Raw genomic sequence first — 18899 nt, 5'->3', positions numbered from 1 at the left:
AGCTGTATTGAAGGTCAAATCCAAATGACCTCTGTTATATTGCCAAACCTGTCCAGTAAGGTTTGTTAGGAATTTTTCAATTAAGCAATTTTTAATTCAAAACCTCTCCTGGAAAATGTTCAATCTGGAATTCCAATCAAATGAAAAAGAAAATTAGTGAACAAGACGTGTAAGAAACAGCCAAGGAGTAAGCAGTCATGGCACTCATCAGGAAAAAGGAAACCCTGGTTCACGTCCTTTCTCTACTCCTGAGCTCATTTCTCAGTAGTGTTGCCAATATAATCTCTAAAAATTTTTGTTAGAAGTTGAAAAAGTATTTTAAACATCATCATTGTGTAGGACAAGAAAAGTACCTACTCTTCAGCCTCAGTGGCTACGACCATCTGGAACACCCACATTTCTCTTCATGGAAGAAGAGCAAACATCAGGTTTGTGGAAGAAATCCGAGTCCGTTAGATCTGTGTCCATCACTACTTCATCCCGTTCAAGAGCTGCCTTTATGCAGCAGACAAACAGTAACGCTGTAATTTCCTACTGTAAGCTAATACTTGATTGAATTGTATAATTCCAGATAGAAATATATAGCAGCAGCAAAGCAAATTATGGTGGCAAAGCAGTGGCAAAGTGGTTAATCTTTCTTTATCCACTGTGCCCTTAGAAGATTACATGTGGGAAAAGATGACTTTTTTTATTGGTGGTTTCCAAAGGAGCCACAACATAAATACTTGGCTATCTCCAAAGTGTTGCATACTTAATTTAGGTCAAATCCTTCTCTGGCAAGCAGGAACTTAGTATTTACCTAAACAGAATAGCAGATATGAAACAAAATGTGTCTGATGATTAGATATAATATTTATCAGCATGACCAGAACTTGTATGATTATGTGACTTCAAGAAAAAAAACATCCAACGGAAATATTTATTTTCACAGTCTTCAGTGGTTTGAAAAATAGCACCCTTACCTGTGAGAAGCAGGCTTTGCCATAGCAACTCACACTTTTTTCCCCCAGCTTAGATCATTCCTCAAGATAAATTACTCTAAGCTGTCTGCAAAAGCCACTGAGAACAATCGGGGAATGTCTCTGGCCACTTCCAACGCAGCATAAAAGGGCAAGAGCAAACCGTGCCTGTGAGTCAGGGAGTGCTGCTCAGAGGAGTCGCTTGAGACATAAGTAAATTGGGCAAGACATATTCCAGACACCTCGTCCTCTGCGGCTGCTACTGCCAAAAGGCCATGTTCTTAAAAATGCAAAGCCGCTGTTCATTTGTTTCAGGTCGATCATATCAGAGGACAAGGTAGAAAACACAATGCATTTCAGAAGTTTAGCGAGGGAAAAGAAAATCTAAAAGCTTGAGACGCTTTCAGTGCCATGATGTAGGATGGAGTATCTCATCACCTGCAGCTGTTGACAAATGAACTGAGGAGGCTGCCTCTATGAGCAGTATAATAGTGTAGATGTTTCCCAGAAACAAATATTACAGAAAACACAGGGGTGGGGGTAGCCTGTTACATCCCCCTCCCTGCTGCAGGGAAGGACAAATTATACCTAAACCATTCCTCATAGAGTAATATCTATCAAATCAAAGTCAGATGGTTCCCCCTTCGATGTCCATCCCCCAGGCTCCCTGGCCAGCCTGCTTCGTGCTATGCTCAAGGCACACCGGCCAGCAGCTGGTGTGGGATGCTGTTGGCTTTCTCTGTGCCCAAGGACAGGGAGACGGAAAGGGCCATTCTGCAAGGCTTTTCTTCTCTGAGCTGAAAGACAAGCCAGGATGGAGGGACAGAAACAGCTCCTGCCATTCAGGCAGCCTCGCCAGCAGCAAGGGCAGAAATCCCTTTGCAGCCCCATCGCGTTTTCTTAATCCCAACTTTTTCCCTGCCCACAGCAGTAGAATGAGACTCTCGCTCTGGTTTTGGCATTTTGGCACCTGCAAACACTGCCAGGAGCCAGGAAAGGCTCAGGGTGGTGGGGAGGAAGTTGTGCTCTTGGAGGGGCAAATCCAGCTCTCCAACATCTCCTACAGCACTTCAAAACACCCCTGAGCTCCTCCACCCCAGGACACCCCCCACAAAACTGCTTCATCCTTCTTTATCGCTTGCAACCCTCCAGTGACATCCTTCCCCACCACAAGCTCCCATATGAGAGCTGCAGCCCAGTGCCCTTGTCTGTCCAGGAAAGCCCCACACCCCCTGGCTCCTCCCCAGCACCCCTTCCTTCCCCCTGCACCCCATCTGCTTCACCTCTGGCCACTGCAATGCCTGCTCCTCACCCAGCAAGGTCTTTCATCTGGCCATGTCTCATATTTGTACCAGGACTTCACTCTGAGCATGGCACATTTATTTCCCTATCAGACTTGTACAAAAAGCCCATTAACAGAGGCGTATGTCTGCACTTCCATAACACCTTATCTAACAGAGACAATCTTTTCTCTTAATAAAGTGCACATGGCACAGCCATTAATAGTGAAGGCTCTGCAGCACCACTATTTGTTTTCAGAATGAGGTAACACTTACTTCTACATTTTCAGTGTTTGCTCCTCCATCCACTCTACTTTGTGTTTGAGCTTTGGCTGAGCACAGGAAACGGTTCAAATAATTATTCATCTATTTGGACAATAATGGGTAACTTCTCCATAGTTACAACTGAAATCAGTCTGTCTTATTTTACACGTCTATAGTTTTGATTCCACAAAATGAGTTGGACATGGAATTTTAATCCAATATTACCTCCAGATTCAGAGAGAAATAATTAAAATGTCTTTAAGCTAAATTTGAATAGCACAAAGGAAAAGGCAGTAAAAGCTGGTTCAAGGTTTGCATTTTCTGTAACATTCCTTTGTCTACCTCAAGCTTCTTAAAACTTCATGCTCAAGGTGTACTTGGCAGCAGTTTTATAATTACAAAGCTATTAAGCTTTTGTAGGGAAAAAGTGAAACTCTTTTTTTCCTAATTAGTTAATCATAAATTTTTCAGGGGAGTAGTATTCTGTTAGAAAATGATTTGAAGAGACAAAGTCTTCGTCAGGAGTATGCTGATTGTAATATATTTTCTCACAAAAATCAGTACATCTCCCCTGGTAATTAAGTCTGTCTTTTAGTAGCAAGTCTACTTCTCTGCCTGGATAACTCCTATTCTTCCTCCCACCGCCGCACAGTAAGATACCAGAAAACCAAGCAGCTAAAAATGCCCGTGGCCCCATCAGTTCCATTCTGAAAAGTTGAGAGAAGCTTCTGTATCGTTATTTCTCAATGGAAATTCTGAATTCAGTGGGAAATATTTATGTTTATGAAGGAATTATCAGCAATTTGGAGAAATTCTTATGAAAGAGATTCCTGACCTCTCCAGCTAATGCAATATAATTGTAGCTTAAACCTGTAATGCATTTTCCCAAAGAACATGTAGATCCTGTTGATATTAGCTGTCTATTACAGACATGAGAAGGCCAAACTTAGAATATGTTTACAATAATGATAGTTCTTCACTGCAGTGGAGGTACTCATACCTGGACCCATGATTATATGGTTGCATTAGGAAAAACAGAGGTTCACAGACTGGTAAAGTAACTTATTGCTTAACAACAAAGCAACCATTGGGTATATTTTCCTCAGTCCACGCAAGCCCTTCCTTCTGCTCAAAGTACCTGTCTTAAAGATATGAAAAAGTTTTTCTCAAGTCATTTTATAATTCAGCATGAGATGCATATGTTCCAGGTGGGGTTTAGACATTAAAGGAAAAAAAGCCTTAGCAAAAAGAACAAAGCGGCTGTATTCAATGTACAGAACAAACAAAAACCTTTCCACACCCATTCAGTCACACACACCCATGCACACAGGCACCAATGGTAACGAAATGCCCTGCCACAAGGAGTTTTTACCTGCTTTTGAAAGCTGTTATGAGAAATCTTACTTAAAACTCATATTTGATATCTGATATCAAGCTGGCAAAAGGCTCCTCCAGCTTTTAGGCTCAAAGCAAAATCCTTTATGCAGCCACCAAGGGTGAAAGCGGAGTCTACACATCTGCATTATCTAAACTGATTTAGGGAGCTCGTTAGCAAGAACTTGAGTCATTCTTGAATACCTAAAGCACAGCAATAGCTGTCTTTCTGCCTGACCTCTAAAACCAAAGTTAAGTGAGACAGGCAGGGAGAGAAAAGGGAGTAAGACAAGACATTGGTGACTCTCCAGTGGGAAAGGTTTTTATTGCTAAGTAGAGTGAGCAACTAGCAACTGGGAAGTGAAGACAGGAGACCTTATAAGATCTTCTGCCTCCCCAATGAGCAGAGGACTTTTTCTACCATTCCCTATCCCCAGCACAGCCATCTTACCCCACTTCTCAGGGTTTATAGTCCAAGTTGCTCTCAAGTCTTTCCTCATGTTCCTGAAAAAAAAAAAGCTAAGAGAGAGGCCCCATTTCCTTTGCTTAACAGTACTCAAAAAGGAGCTGTTTCCAAAAAAGTTTCATTGAAGAGGTTCATTGTTCCTCCACCCTAATTCTGTATTTTCCATTGCCTCTCAGTCACTGGGTCTGGAGAGAGTGAAAATAACCTTGGTAGTGTAAAATTAAAAAATAAAATAATGCATGCGTACCTTTCAAAAACACTATTCATTTAGTGCCAGACTCTGAGGACATTCTTGGGCACCTGAGCTGCTGGTAAAGCTGCCCCTTTACTATACCTCATTACTCTACCACCATACCTCTGGACTCTGAAGGCCAGAGATGGACAGGATCTGCAGTCTTGAATTTTTCCATCAGGGCAGTATAGGGGGAAGCACAAGTGAATAACGAAAAAATACAGGAAAGCAAGAGGTAGACTTTGCAGCACATTCCTGTCTTTCCCTCTGTCTTTTAGGCATCTGTTGCCTAAAGAGCACAGGTGTCTTGAGCTCCCAGTGAAGTCGACAGAACATGAGGGGCACCCCTGAATAGGGACAGCCAATATCTGAGCTGCCCCTTTTGAACTGCCGCATCTTTCTTCTTCGACAGTGCTAGCAGTTTGCTTCAGAGCAGTGTGTATCTGTGAAGCCAGTCCTCTGGTTTTGTTTATCCTGTGTGATTTGGTTGTCTTTGTCTAGAGCAGCTTTGGTGTATGTGAGCTGGGTAAACTTCAGAAACTCGACCCTGACAACACTCCCCAAAGCTTTTTAACTGGAGCACTGCTCCAGCTCCCACTTTGTCTGCCTTTGCCCCCCCTCCCCAGCACCTGCCAATCCTTGCAAAGGCCACAGGGGCATCTCGTGTTGCTGAGGTCCTTCATGATGTGAGAAGGACACGTACAGTGGGAATGGCAATCTTTGACTTTAAAGGGGGGACAGTCCTCTGCCTGCTATACTGTGCAGGAGAGTGGGAGCCGTTTCTGCAGCTGAAGGTGTGTCTTGCGGAGACATCACAGGCTGCAGCATGCTGGTGGCCACCATGAGGCTGGAAGAGGACAGAATTTTTTAAAAGTGTTTCAACATGGGATAGATGGGTGATTTCTTCCAAGGGGTGAAAAGAAGTGTGAGGCCAGATGGGACTTGTAGGAGGGCACAAAGTAAGCAGATGCTCAGGAGACTCATTCCCTACTCCCAGAGCCTGAACAGCTTTGCACCACCCTCTGTCTTTCTATTCCTTGCCAGGTTTCCCACTGCCAGCACTTTCTCCCAACACCTCCATGCAGACTAGCAAGCAAGTGCAATTCTGTGTCCCACACATGGGGTCACCAAAGCAGTCCCCGGCAATTGCATTCACCTAAAATATCCATTTTACTGAGGCCTGGGAGAGAAGGCACAGGACAGAGCATAAGGATGCAGGCTTGCAAATGGAAGGAGTTGGTAATGTGGGATTACTGAGGTGGCTCCTCTAAACTAGATGAGAAATACTTGGGGATGTAGTTCAGTCCCCTCACATCTTTATGTGAGAAAGTCTGGGATAAGCATTCAAAAGTTGCAAAGAGATGCCTCCAGGTTCAAGTGAAAACGTGACTCGTGAAGATAGGTTGAGAAGATTCTGCAAATGTGACAAGGAAAAAGCCACTGCCTAAGGAAAAATAACTATGGGATGGATAATCTTGTGTCAGGTTCTGTCATTTCCTTTAGGAAGGATCTTACTATGTGAAACATGAGAGGGTTATAGGAAAATCAGGTTGGATGAGTAAGTTCAAGATTGTGAAAAGATGACTTCTTCAATGAAGCAGCAAAAACATTTCCTTAGGTATGAGGAGACTAAAATCAGGAGGACCCAGATGCTCCTTTCCTTGGAGGATAATAAGAGAAGAAAAACTGTACTGCAGGAAAATATTTGGCAGTCCTATGTCAGTTGTGTTAATATTACAGATTATATAATTGATTCATTATGTAAATAGCTATATAAGCTAAATGACAAATCATTGTAATTTATTATGAACACTCTGTGTGTAACCATAGATGCACTGCCAGTTTGACTCTGATAGAATAATCAAGGCCTGAATTAATAAATGATGGTGAGAGATATTGTTGACTGACATGTCTTCCATTTTGGAGGCTGGCGTTAGCCAATTTGGCCTTAAATGAAAGAGAAATCATCTTCAATCTACATATCCGTTCTGTTTTGTTAGCAGATTGTCTACTTTTGTTTGCAGATCAGCATGAGTTCCTGATGACAGCTGACTCACACATATTGTAAACCAAGAAATATCAAGTAAAATGATGTTTGGCAGCAAAGTAACTAAAACATATAACCATTTAAATATTGACACTTGACTTTTGTCATATGAGCAGCGGCATATTTTTTATGGGTCTTTTAATGATGAATCTAGAATGTTTAAGATCTTGTGGATGCACAGTATTTTGCCTACTGTGGAGATATCGTCAACACTCCAGATGTTAAAAGTGGCACAGAAGTCATACATATTTTTGCCAAACTTGTTAAGTGAAGCAGAACCAAGGAGTCCCCCGCTCCGTGCACGGCAATGATACTGTTGGGCCTCCGCAAGCTCTGTTAGAGGCTACAGGCTTCTGCTATGGGCAGAAGCGGGGGTAAAAAGTGGGGTGCTGTAGGCATTTGCTGAAGGCTGAAGAGAGCTGGAGGTGCCCCGCAATGAGGCATCCTGACAGCAGCAACGGAGATGCCAGATCATTATGCAGAGGGGTGAACTCTCCAATTTCTGCCAGGCACTGTGGCAGCTTATCAGAGCTGCCTGGTGTCACAGAGCTGCTCAGGCTTTCCTTTGCTTGTGCTTCACTTCTGCTGAGCACCCCGTGATGTGCTTTCCCGAAGTACAGCACCAGTGCCCAGCCCAGGTTTTTCAAAGCTTGACCATGCAACGGGTGCAGTGGCATCCAAGTTATGGGTCACGGACAGGAGCCCGCAGCTGCTCGGACTGGCCGCCGAGCGGTGGGGTTCTCTAACAAATTATCCAGTATTGCTCCAGAGGTGGAGAAGATATGCAGAAAGAACAAGGTATAGCAAACCTAGTGCCTCCTGGTTCAGTAGGACCTGCTAATTAGGTACAGCTAATGTATGTAAGGACATGTTTCCAAAGCACTGAGGATGAGACCAGCACAAAGATGAGACCCACAAGCTTTCTCATCTGTGTAAGGAAAGGAAGATACATTATGCTTTATGTGTCATTTTTAACAGGAAAAATGCCCTTAAATACCTGTGACCAGCATTGTGCTTTTACAGATTGTATTTATTCTTACTTTGTTATTTTATAAACACTATTATACAGGAAATTATTAGAGAGAGTTTTACACAGAAAGAGAAGTTTCATGCTCGGTTAAACACCAAGGTTTTCTGAACTCTATTTTCATTTCTTGAGCAGGGAAAGTGGATGTGCAGATTTGAGCTGAGGATCCAAGCCACTTAATGTGTCTAAGAAATTATTTCTCACTTGGAGCTCTTATAGGAAAATTATTCTAACTAAACTGTTTTTTGATGGGAGTTAGATTCAGTGACATGGAAAATTAGTTCATTTATTTTAGCTTTACCAGATTATTCATTTTGGTATTATAATGTTTTCTTCTGATATTTCAAAGACATTGAAGTTTCTTTCAATTTGGATGTAAAGACTTTTAATAAAACTAATGCCCAAATCCAAAAAAATATTTGTGATTTTGTCAAAAAAGAATTTATTTTTCTGTTTGGTTTTAAGTTGATTAGAGTTGAAATTTTGCCAGCCAACCAACCAATCAACCAAAGAAACCAATTAGTTTCACATGCTTAACTTGGAGGTGAAGCAGGAAAATCACTTGGTATGTAGCTCAGTGCTATAGTAAAGAATAAATGCTAATGAATGTAGTAAAGTTTACTCACTTCTCACATGTTTCAGACTCATATGTTGAATTTTCTGTTATGCCACTGACATATGTCTCCATTAAAGACATCATACAATATATATATCACACTCCATTAAAACTGTACATCAGTTGGGCATCCCAGGAATCTTCTTCCAAATCTTTTTCCTGTAAAATATCACTGTGTGGGTGTAACTGTTTAACCACAATGGTCAAAACGATGTCGGATTAAGTTAGTCTTGAGTCTAAATCCTTCAATACTGTATTCAGCTAATTGTCTCAAAAAGACAGAGGCTTCCAAGAGCTACTAATAAAGTGAAAAATCTGTTGCTGTTCTGAGCCAAGACTACTCTTCTTTCATTTCCTAATAGGGCTCAATAGTAACTCTTCTGATTATATGGATCTTAAAAATTAGAACTTTATTAATGACAGCTTAAATGGCTTTACTGGGAGTGGAGGTCACCCAGTGAAAATAACTTACAGAAAAAAACTGTATTCAGCTATTTTCGTAACTGCTGTAGATTCTGGGATACTGCAACTTTAAGTTAAAATTATTTTCAAGTACGCTATTGACTTTCAAATCAGTAAAAGAAGTGTGCTTTGTATGCTCTGATAATTTTTGTTGTTCTTTGTGTAAGGGGTTTATATAGAAGGATTTTGTTTAAGTTTAAAAACCTCAGGCAATTCTAAAATATCTGGTGGGGTTATCAAGCTTCTCTAGTTCCCATTAATGCTGACCCACACAGACTTTATCACATTTAAAAGCTATACTTTGGGCTATACTGTGCTTCTGGCCTCCTATGAGAAGCAGAGTAGAAGTAAATGCCCTTGAGGAAGAAAGAACACTGGCATGTCTCAAACAGGTGCTATTTTTCATTTTACTCCCTGTTTATGCTTGGAGATACAAAATCCTGGCACCCCTTTGTAAGGTAGCACCGTTCTGCCCAAACCGTGAGCAAGCAGGCTACAAGCTGTTCTACGGTGCACAAGCTGCCATGACCGCACAGGGTCTTCAGTCTCTGTTGTCCTCAGGTATCACACAGCCTGGGTGCGCCAGAACAGAGTTGTGAGCGAGAAGAAATTAGAAATCACGGTTCCTAATATATGGTCAAGTTTGACAGAGTCAGGCTCGTCTGTAAATGCCACTTTTTCTGAGGACGCGTTTATATATACTGTATAGTTAAATGAAATACAAGGTTTTAGTTGTTATCATTGTTTCTTGCCCAGCTGCAAAGGAAACTAAACTTTGCTGCAACTGCTTTTTTTTTTCTTTCCTTTCCTGTGAAAACTATAGCACGTTCATCTTCACATGATTTAGGAAGATATGATGAGAGATGCATATAAAACCATTGTTTTCTTTCTCTTGCATCTAATGTCAATATGCTGTGTGAGGGAGGAAGCTGGGAGGAAATTGAAGTTTTCCTCTGAAAGATCATAAATCTAGATCTGTTACTCATTAATGAATTCCATATAGCTCTTAATTGCCAGTAGATTTGCTGTGTAGAAAAAGCATATGGTAGAGAGTCAGGAAGGCACGGAGGCAGAAGGTGATCACAAGTGTGACCAGTGCACTCTCCTTTAGCTTGCTAAGGTGCCTGATAGCCATTTTGAAAAAGTAGAAATATTTCGATGGAACTAGGACTACTTGGTCTGCATTCATCATCAAATTCATAGCAAAATGAGAAGTATTTTCCACATAGGACATTTCCTCAGAGCAAGAAACCCTCTGCCTGCTGGGTTCTGTTTGGTGATGAAGCTTGTCACCTCGTATCTGTATCAGCTGCTGGATTTGTGAGAGCTGGCACTTAGCCTGTGGTCCTCTGTGGAAGCTACTGAAAGAAAACGTCATAAAAACAAAGCAGTTTTGTACAGGCTCACACATCTCAGCCAAAAAAATAGAGTTTCAGGCTGCAAGCAGCTATTTAAATAATCTGTAAAATATCTACAATTGTAAAACCCAGTATGTCCTATCGCTGGGAATTACAGCCTTGGTGCCTGGGAGAAATCTGTTTGGAATGGCTAAAATGTGATAGGATGGTCTTACTTGGGATGTAGATGGTGAAACTGCATTTTTACATTTTGCAAAGAGGTACTGAAATAACTTGGACAGAAACAAAGAAATAGGAGGGGGTGAACTGCAGAATGACACAAGGCGACACAGTTTTTTCTTTAAGTTACTATTTGAATCTACTGGAGCTGTTATTGCCAAGACAATGGAAAAGCAGATTTTTCCCAAATGTCTTATCCAATGGGTACAGGCTGGAACAACTGAAATTTCTAACCCAAACAAACATGGTCTGTTCTTGAAGGCAGCCCAGTTAATTAGTTTTCACATAGTACTTTTCAGCAATGACAGTAAGAACTCTGCTCTATCACACTTGGTTTTATGCCCGACAGCAGGGGAGGCAGAGTTATGGGAAAACCCTGCATCTCATACGCTTGATGATACTCAAATTGCTGCTAGGCACTGGATGATGGAGGCATGTAAGAAACAGCACTCTGCAACATGTATGCTCCCTGCCTGAGATCAGTGGTTGCTGCCCAGCCTCCAGTGTGTACTAGCCATGGGGTGAGTAGGAAGATGCAAGCAGGATTCACCTAGTCCCTCATCTGGAAAATAATAAACTCTGTGCTTTGCTTTTATCAGGGGTTTAATGCTAAGCCATACAATGACTATTTGGGCATCTAAAGCACACATTTTCCTGATGAAAAGAGCTATATAGAAAAGATGAAACAGTCAAATACTGTGAAGGATCTTGCAGCCTGGACAGCTGGGGGCTCCCGGCTCTCTCCCGCTGTGCAGGTGAGGGGCTTTGCTGTTACGGAGGAGCCAAATAAGCAGCCTGTCTTGGAATGTCAACATTTTGTTATTTCTTTTCTTTTGTCCATATTCAAAACTCATCATATTCACCCAACTGATAAATTAATTTAAGAAGTTGGAGCTGTAGCAACGATCAACATGACCACCTCTTCAGGACAAAGAACCTGTCTGGTTTGTCTGAACAAAATCAATTTAATTGCTTAGTAGCAGGACAGGACATACAGGTTTTACAAAAGAAGTGGACTTCTTGAACACATGGTGTGCGTCATGTTTGCTTTTCCCCTGCAATGTAGTTGTAGCCTTTGATTTCTTCTTCTAGTTCAGCTGTGATCATGTTGATTTCATCCTTTCATTCCCATTCACCATCCTGCTTTCCCTTTGTTTCCGCCATTAGTCTGCAGATGGAAAGCTGAGCTGAAGTATTGTTTTAGAGTTGATTTACAGTTCTAGTCTTTGCTTCTGGTTCTTCATTCCTTGACTTCTAGAACTCTGTACTCACTTTTGTAATTTCTAATTCACCTTGGTTTTACTTTTTCTTAGTTGGCCCTTATATATCTTGACCTCTAAGTCCCAACCATTTGCCAGCAATAATTTTTCTGCTCCTTAGGCTCTCTTCTTAGATCCCATATCTGTTTTAGGGGAGAAGAGGATGAAAGGAACAGGAATGAAGGCAGAGGAGAGGAAGATCTCAGGCTTTACCAAATGTTTTTTTTTTCTTCTGCTTCACATACAGGTTAATTCTGTACTCGTCAATGTAGGTAGTCCACTAAAATGGATTAAAACAGAAAACAAACAAAAGAAACCAAACAAACAAAACCAAAAAACTATGGGACTAGCAGAATCTGTGATCATTGGTTGTACAGTTCTGATTTATCCCTCGTTACAATAGTGCATCTGCATTTAAAATGCCATTACGTGTTATCAGTCACATTTTTTAGACTATACAAGTTTTGCAAGGATTGCCTTCAGAGAGTTAAATACTGATGTCTGTTGGATTTATGCATTAAATTTTAGTTGCTCCAACTGACCTTATCAAGAGGCTGTTTTACTTACATCTCAAAGATGGTTAGGGCCGCTATAAACTATTCTATTGCAAAATGGGATGATATAATTCATGATGTGTGAAAAACAAACTTGTCACTTGTACTGAAATACTCAAATATCCAAAATACTAGCTGAATAAAATCAGAAACTTCTATCAATTTGTGTAGCTTCTGTACATTGATTAGTCTTTCAAGCAAACTGAATCCCAGTTAGCAAAGCAGCAGACATTTTTCCATAGATGAAAACCAGGTGATATCTGATGAAACTCATAATTACCCTGGAAGTATCTCATCCGTGCTGAAAAATCAAAGGCATAATATCTTAAGCCATGCATATGTGAGTCTGAAAAATACTTTATTGCTCAGCCCCGTTAGTTCCTTGTAAGATGCTAAGATTGAGTTTGCTCTGCCATGGTTGAGTTGCACACAGTTTTCTAATATATTTTGTTTTTCAGGACTCCATGGACTCTTTCTCTTTTCTTTAGGTAGAATTCATTCTAGTAAATTTAGTCAATAGGTTTCATCTTACCTCTTTTCTCAAGAGCTTTTACTGTATCATCATCATAAAGTGAATATCACCTTTTGTTCCAGTAGCAGATAATGTGCTTGAAAGTTTTCAAGCACCTCAGAAAAAACCCCTCTGACTCCATTCACTTTTAGAAGAAGAAAACCACAGAGGAAACCCTTGCAAAGATCACTATAGAAAGTGCACAAGTTTTCCAGCTGATAAAACTGTAACACAAAAAAGCTTAAGTGACTGTACAGCAAGAATGTGGTAAGTATAGAACAAAATGGAAATTGGTCTATTGTTAATCTGTCTAATTTATTACTGAATCCGCTTCTCTTTGTGGTTCCTTCTCTCTTAAAACTGACAAAATTAGGGTTAAAAATTAACTTTCCATTAAGATGAATGAGAGAGGATCATTTACCATGTCACACCTTTTTTGTTCTATTTGAGGAGTTAGTAAAACACAAGAAAATTCCTTTTCCCCTGCTGTAAAATTGTACGGTACACAATGCAGTTGACTACAGAGCAACACCACATCTAACCCAGAACATAAATATTAAAAATATTCTTTTGTTTACAGGTTCTTAACACCATTTTCTAATTCACTGTTCTTCCTTAAGCTTTCTTAAACCATTTCATCCTCAACTCCTCCTTTTGCCAACATCAGTAATGAACCTGGAGTTTGGGGATTTTTCAGAGCTCTGTATTGAGCCATGTGGAAGAATTGAAAAATTGGGATAGAAATCAGGGATTTTAGCTTCTTGAGGACTAAAAGTTATATTCAGATTGATTTTCAGTTATAATGGATCTACAAGTCAATAATGAGGCCGATAAAGTATGCTTTCAAAACAGCAGGATATTAAGAATTCTGTGTTAGACAGAGAACAATTTAGATCCAAGCATCAGACTGTTCTTTTGGCAAGAGAAGAGAGATTCAATATGATCAAGAGAACCGAAGCTTTTACAATTGTTACTCTTTTAATTACCATAGAATTAATTAGCAATGGCTAACTGGTTTATTAGTTTCTTTTTCTCATTTGGAGACAAACACATGAACTCAGTTACAGGTTATGAAAAATTATTTGTGCTGGTATATGAAAGGAATTTTAAACTTTGTCTTTGCAGAGTGCATAGTCCTTTAGAAGTCTTCTAAGCTTTGTAGCAAAATTCCTGCAAAATTAAACTCCAGTAAAATGCAGCACATGATAAACACCTGAGTGATATCTGATTAAATAGCAATTGATACTGTATTCTGAACACACTTCTGGATCAGGCAGAAATGAGCATGGTGATTGCTTGCTGCACAAGTTATACAGTTACACAGTTCAGATCCATCTGGCAAAAGTGAAGTTCTTGATGTCAGGCTCTTGTGAACAATGTCTATCTGCCTATATACATATCCTATATAGGCCAGCCTGGCAGGCAGGTGGTCCTTCCCATCTCCCTTCCGTTTCTTGGATGCCAGTGATCCTCACAGACAATAGTCATGATATCTGTAGGCAAAGATCTTTCCTGTTTCATTTGAAAAAATACTTTTTAATAGTTTATATCTACTACATACTGCTTAAATATGGAAAATATAAAGAAGTGGACTAAGACAGGCCATAGAAACCAGCCCCCTTCTTTTTGAATACAGGATCAAATATTCATATATTGCCCTGGTCAGAAGTCTGTCTAATTTCAGTGTCGAAGGACAGGTGAAGGGAGAATAGGCAGTACGCGTACCCAGACTCCCGTGAACGTGTTGCTGACACAGTTACCCACAGCCACTGCCCAGAAGTAACTGCTGTCCTCCTGTACCCTGATAACTGATTTCAGCATTTGGCATTTAATGCAGCCTGAACACACATTTTAAAAATACTGATTAAAGTGTTACATTTTTTATAATGGTATGCAAGTAAACACAACACTTTAAAATACAAGCATTCATTTTCTTTCACTGCACTTGTATATGGACTGACTTCAGTTACAGAATTTTGACTAGCTTAATTCTTAATTCTGAAGAAATACAGCCTCTTCCTATTTTTGTCAGTATATAAACAGATACTGCATTCATCAGTCAACCATGCAGTCTTCAGAACAAAACTCATAAACTTTGACTGCAGTGGCACAGTCCTCACTCATGTACCAAGGTAAAAAATCAACTGCAACCGTCTGGATAAGCCAAGCAAATTAAGGCCTGAAAACAGCACTGAAAACGGTCACTTGTTAGTATCCCTGCTAATGATCCAAACTTATTTACCAGTATTTTTTTCCTTCTGTAGCTCGATTTTCCTAGGCCCTTTCAGCAAGGGTTGATATATCTCCTCATTTTTAAGCTTTCTTTTAGAGTATTGTTTAACTCCACGGTTACAAAAAGGTTACAAAACGATTTATATTAAATTATCAAATAATGTAAATTAATTTTCACAGGTCATGGTGCTACTGAATCAAACTTCAGCTACATAGATTTCTGAATGTATGCTGTACAATGTACACAGCTGGGGATGAAATCTTATTTTTTTTCCTTCTAAAGACTTATGCATTCTCTCTGCTCTGAATATATTAATAGCAAAATAAAAAGAAGGAAAAAAATGAAAAAAAATACTATCAGAGGGCCAAGTGCTTGCTGCTTTCCCAGAGGCCATAGGACACATACGCTGTTCAGCCCTTCCCCTGAGAGAACCATCAGCAAAGAGCACAGGTATCTCCTGTGGTGATAACAATCCCCAAAGAGCTCTTGCGCACGGGCCACAGTGTTGTTCTTCAAATGAAACAAGGTTACCTGCACTGTCTTATGGGGGAAAGCAAGTCATAAGACAAAAATTAATGTCTTTTTCGGGGTTACCCAACAGTTACGGGCTAAGCTGAGGACACTTTCAGCATCAGGTGCCTGAACATCTCACTAACTGTTCAAGTACACAAGCCTAGCTATATGTTCTGGTACCTCACTGGGAAGTGACCCTAGTGCACTTCCTGCGGAATTGTGCAGATGCCACAACAGAAATCTACAAAGACACATTATGAGATTAATTGGCCATAGGCATTGTGTAGAGTTTTCTGGGTAAAATAATTCTGGAGATACTGGACAGTGAAGAAAGTGATTAATTCCTAGAAGATATCCACGTTTATCATGTAGGATTTCCTGTGGGAATGCTTTGTTTCACATACTTTCTTTGTTTTTGAAAAAAGAAAAAAAAAAGTAATAAATGTTGTGTTTTGTTTTCCTGTATTTTTTTATCTTTCCTTTCTCCCCTTCCAATGTTTGCTACTCTGTGCTATGATACCATAGGGGAACTCTTTACTTCTTCTTTTATTTTCCTGTACTTCCTTCAACTAATTCTTCAACCATATAAAAGTTGCAGAACGCTGCAGAGAATGTAAGGGTGGAAGGCAAAGCATTATTTTCATCACTTATTACATTTGGCCCATGTTTATACAACTCATTTATGCATAACCCACTTTATCCAATTGTTTCTTCCTCCCCTGCTGTACACTAATACATGTGCAAAATGCTTTAAGAAAGCATTTTTAGCATATTTAAACAACATTTATAGGGCATTCATATTTCATATCTCAGGCTGTGACAACATGTGATTTTTAAAACTAGATTTTTTTCCTTCAGTCCTGACATCTGATTTACAGGCATTTACACTGTACACATATTGCATTAATTGCAACCACTCACAGATACAAAAAATCACAAACTCTCTGTATTGTGATGAAATTCAAGGTGATATGATAGCTCTCTTTATTGAGTAATAACAGCACAGACAGCTTTTTCTTTTTGTGTCTGGTAGTAATTTAATTTCATGGTCTACCATGTAACAAGACTCTATGGACTACTAGAAAGCATGTGAAAGATTAAATTATTGATGTCAGCATGTTCCTCATACAGATGTTTACAGAGAAAGAATTACTTGAGAAAACAATTATTCCCTTCCAATATCACAAAGGCAAACTTATTCTCTAAGGCATAACTCTGGAAACACAATAATCCTGAAGTTACGTCAGTGCCATGTACCCTAATTTTTCCACTTGCTTGAAAGAAAGAACGGGTCTCACCTGGCTTGGTCAGAGACCCTCTGATCTACAAATAGGATCCCAGAATCACAGAAAGGTTAAGATTGGAAGGGACTTCTGGACATACCTGGTCCAACACCACTGCTCAAGCAGGGCCACCTAGAACAGGCTGCACCATGTCCAGATGATTTTTTAATATCTCCAGAGATGGAAACTCCACAACTTCTCTGGGCTACCTGTGCCAGTGCTCAGTCACCCTCACATTAAAAAAAGTGTTTCCTGATGTTCTGACAAAACCTCCTGCATTTCAGTTTGTGCCCATTGACTTTTGGCCTGTCACTGGGCATCACTGGAAAGAGCCTGGCTCCATCCTTTTTGTGTCCTCCTACTACATATTTATATACATTGATGTGATCTGTTCTGAGCCTTCTCTTCTCCAGGCTGAACAGTCCCAGCTCTTTTCAGCTTTCCTGCATACGAGAGATGCTCCAGTCCCTTCACTGACTTGGTGATCCTTCATTGGACTCTCTCTAGTATATCAACATCTCTCCTGTACTGGAGAGCCCAGACCTGGGCACAACTGTGGCCTCACCAGTGCTGAGCAGAGGGGAAGGATCACTTCCCTTAATCTGGTGGCAACACTCCTCCTAACGCAGCCGGGTATACCATTAGCCTTTTTTGCTGTAAGGGCACTTTGCTGACGCAAAGAAGGCATTCAGCACTTCAGCCTTTTCCATGTCCCATGTAACCACATCCCCCATCTTGTTGAGCAATGGGCCCATATTTTCTGTAGTCTTCCTTTAGTCGCCTTGTACATGTATTTGTGGAAGCCCTGTGTGGGATGTGAGCTAAAACACACTAGATTCCTTCTGCGGTATTTTGGGCCTTACTGCAAAATACTATTTCCAAAAATTTTCCCCCAAAAAACTGATTTGCCATATTAAAAAAAAAAAAATATCTAAGTTCTACTGTCTCTTTACTGCATGCTGCCAACAGGGGATGTAATAAAACCCAGGGCAAAACTCATCCTCTTCTGTATCTCTTATTGTGTAAACATAGAGACTGGGAAAAACCTGCATTTCTACCTATATGAAAATGTCTTTAAATCTTTCTTTACGGTTTATGCAGTGCTGCCCTAGCTCAAAAGGCCACTGAAATAAATAAAGGTATATTTCTAGAACACTTTAACTCAGCTAAAAACTGGTGCCTTTCTAATCCAGCTCTGCCTAGGACTGATTTTTTGCCAGGTTATGATCAAGTTAGTTAAGAAAGTCCTAGCTGAACGGAGGTCAGCATGTTGTTGTTAGCTACCACTTAGCAGGATGGCTCCAGCTAAAGTGTGTCCTTGGCTTCCTCCTTCCAAGTCCAGAAGAACAGGTTCTGTTATCCATGTTGCAAGTTTTTATCAATGTTTGGTACATAATGGAAGTCTGGGAAATAAGATGCATCCTAGTTAACGAAGAAATTTATTTCAGTAACTGGAATAAATGCTTGCTAAAAAAATTGAATAAATATTTATTTGCTGGCAGGTATTTTTGGTGTTTGCTAAGAAGGTAGGGAACTTTCTGTCTCATTAACTTTGTGTGTAAGATGATCATGAATACAATTGCATAACCTTTGACTTTCTAACTGCAATGTGACTTCTCAGTGGTACAGATTTCTATCTGAAGTACGAGTCAAAAGATAAACTTCAGCTTTATCTACTAGAACTCCCCCACCTTTCAGTCTTACTGGGGAGGATGGGGGATTGCTAGCCTGACTCTTTTTCACTGCAAGATTTCTGAAATGGGAGATCCATAGGTCTTTGTTCCTACATGGGCTTAAGTTGCGTCTGGAATTTATCTTTTTTTGGTAGACTAAGAGCCTTGAATATGCAGCAGCTCTAGGGATCCATCTCCCATGATGTTTGGACTGAAAAATAAAAATTAAATTATTTAGCAATGGACAATGACTGAAAATCTAGACCATTAGCAGATGAGCTGGATCCCACCCCCTACTTTTTCTCATTGTAATACCTTCCAGCATCAGAGGAATGAAGAGACTATTACAAAAAAAAAAGCTGTTAGGTGTAAAAGAGATTTTTTTCTTATGCTTAACAAGAAGCAAAGAAGAGTAAAATGACCCATATAGTCATATGCATAGAGAATAATGTTGGACTTTAAGGTGGTGTCGTGGTTTAGCCCCATCAGCACCACACAGCCACTCACTCCATCTCCCCACCCCAGGAGGATGGTGGAGAGAATTGACAGAGCAAAAGTAAGAAAATTCA

This window comes from Phalacrocorax aristotelis, chromosome 3 (genome assembly GCF_949628215.1).
Source record: "Phalacrocorax aristotelis chromosome 3, bGulAri2.1, whole genome shotgun sequence".
NCBI lineage: Eukaryota > Metazoa > Chordata > Aves > Suliformes > Phalacrocoracidae > Phalacrocorax > Phalacrocorax aristotelis.
This window is presented reverse-complemented; position numbering follows the sequence as displayed.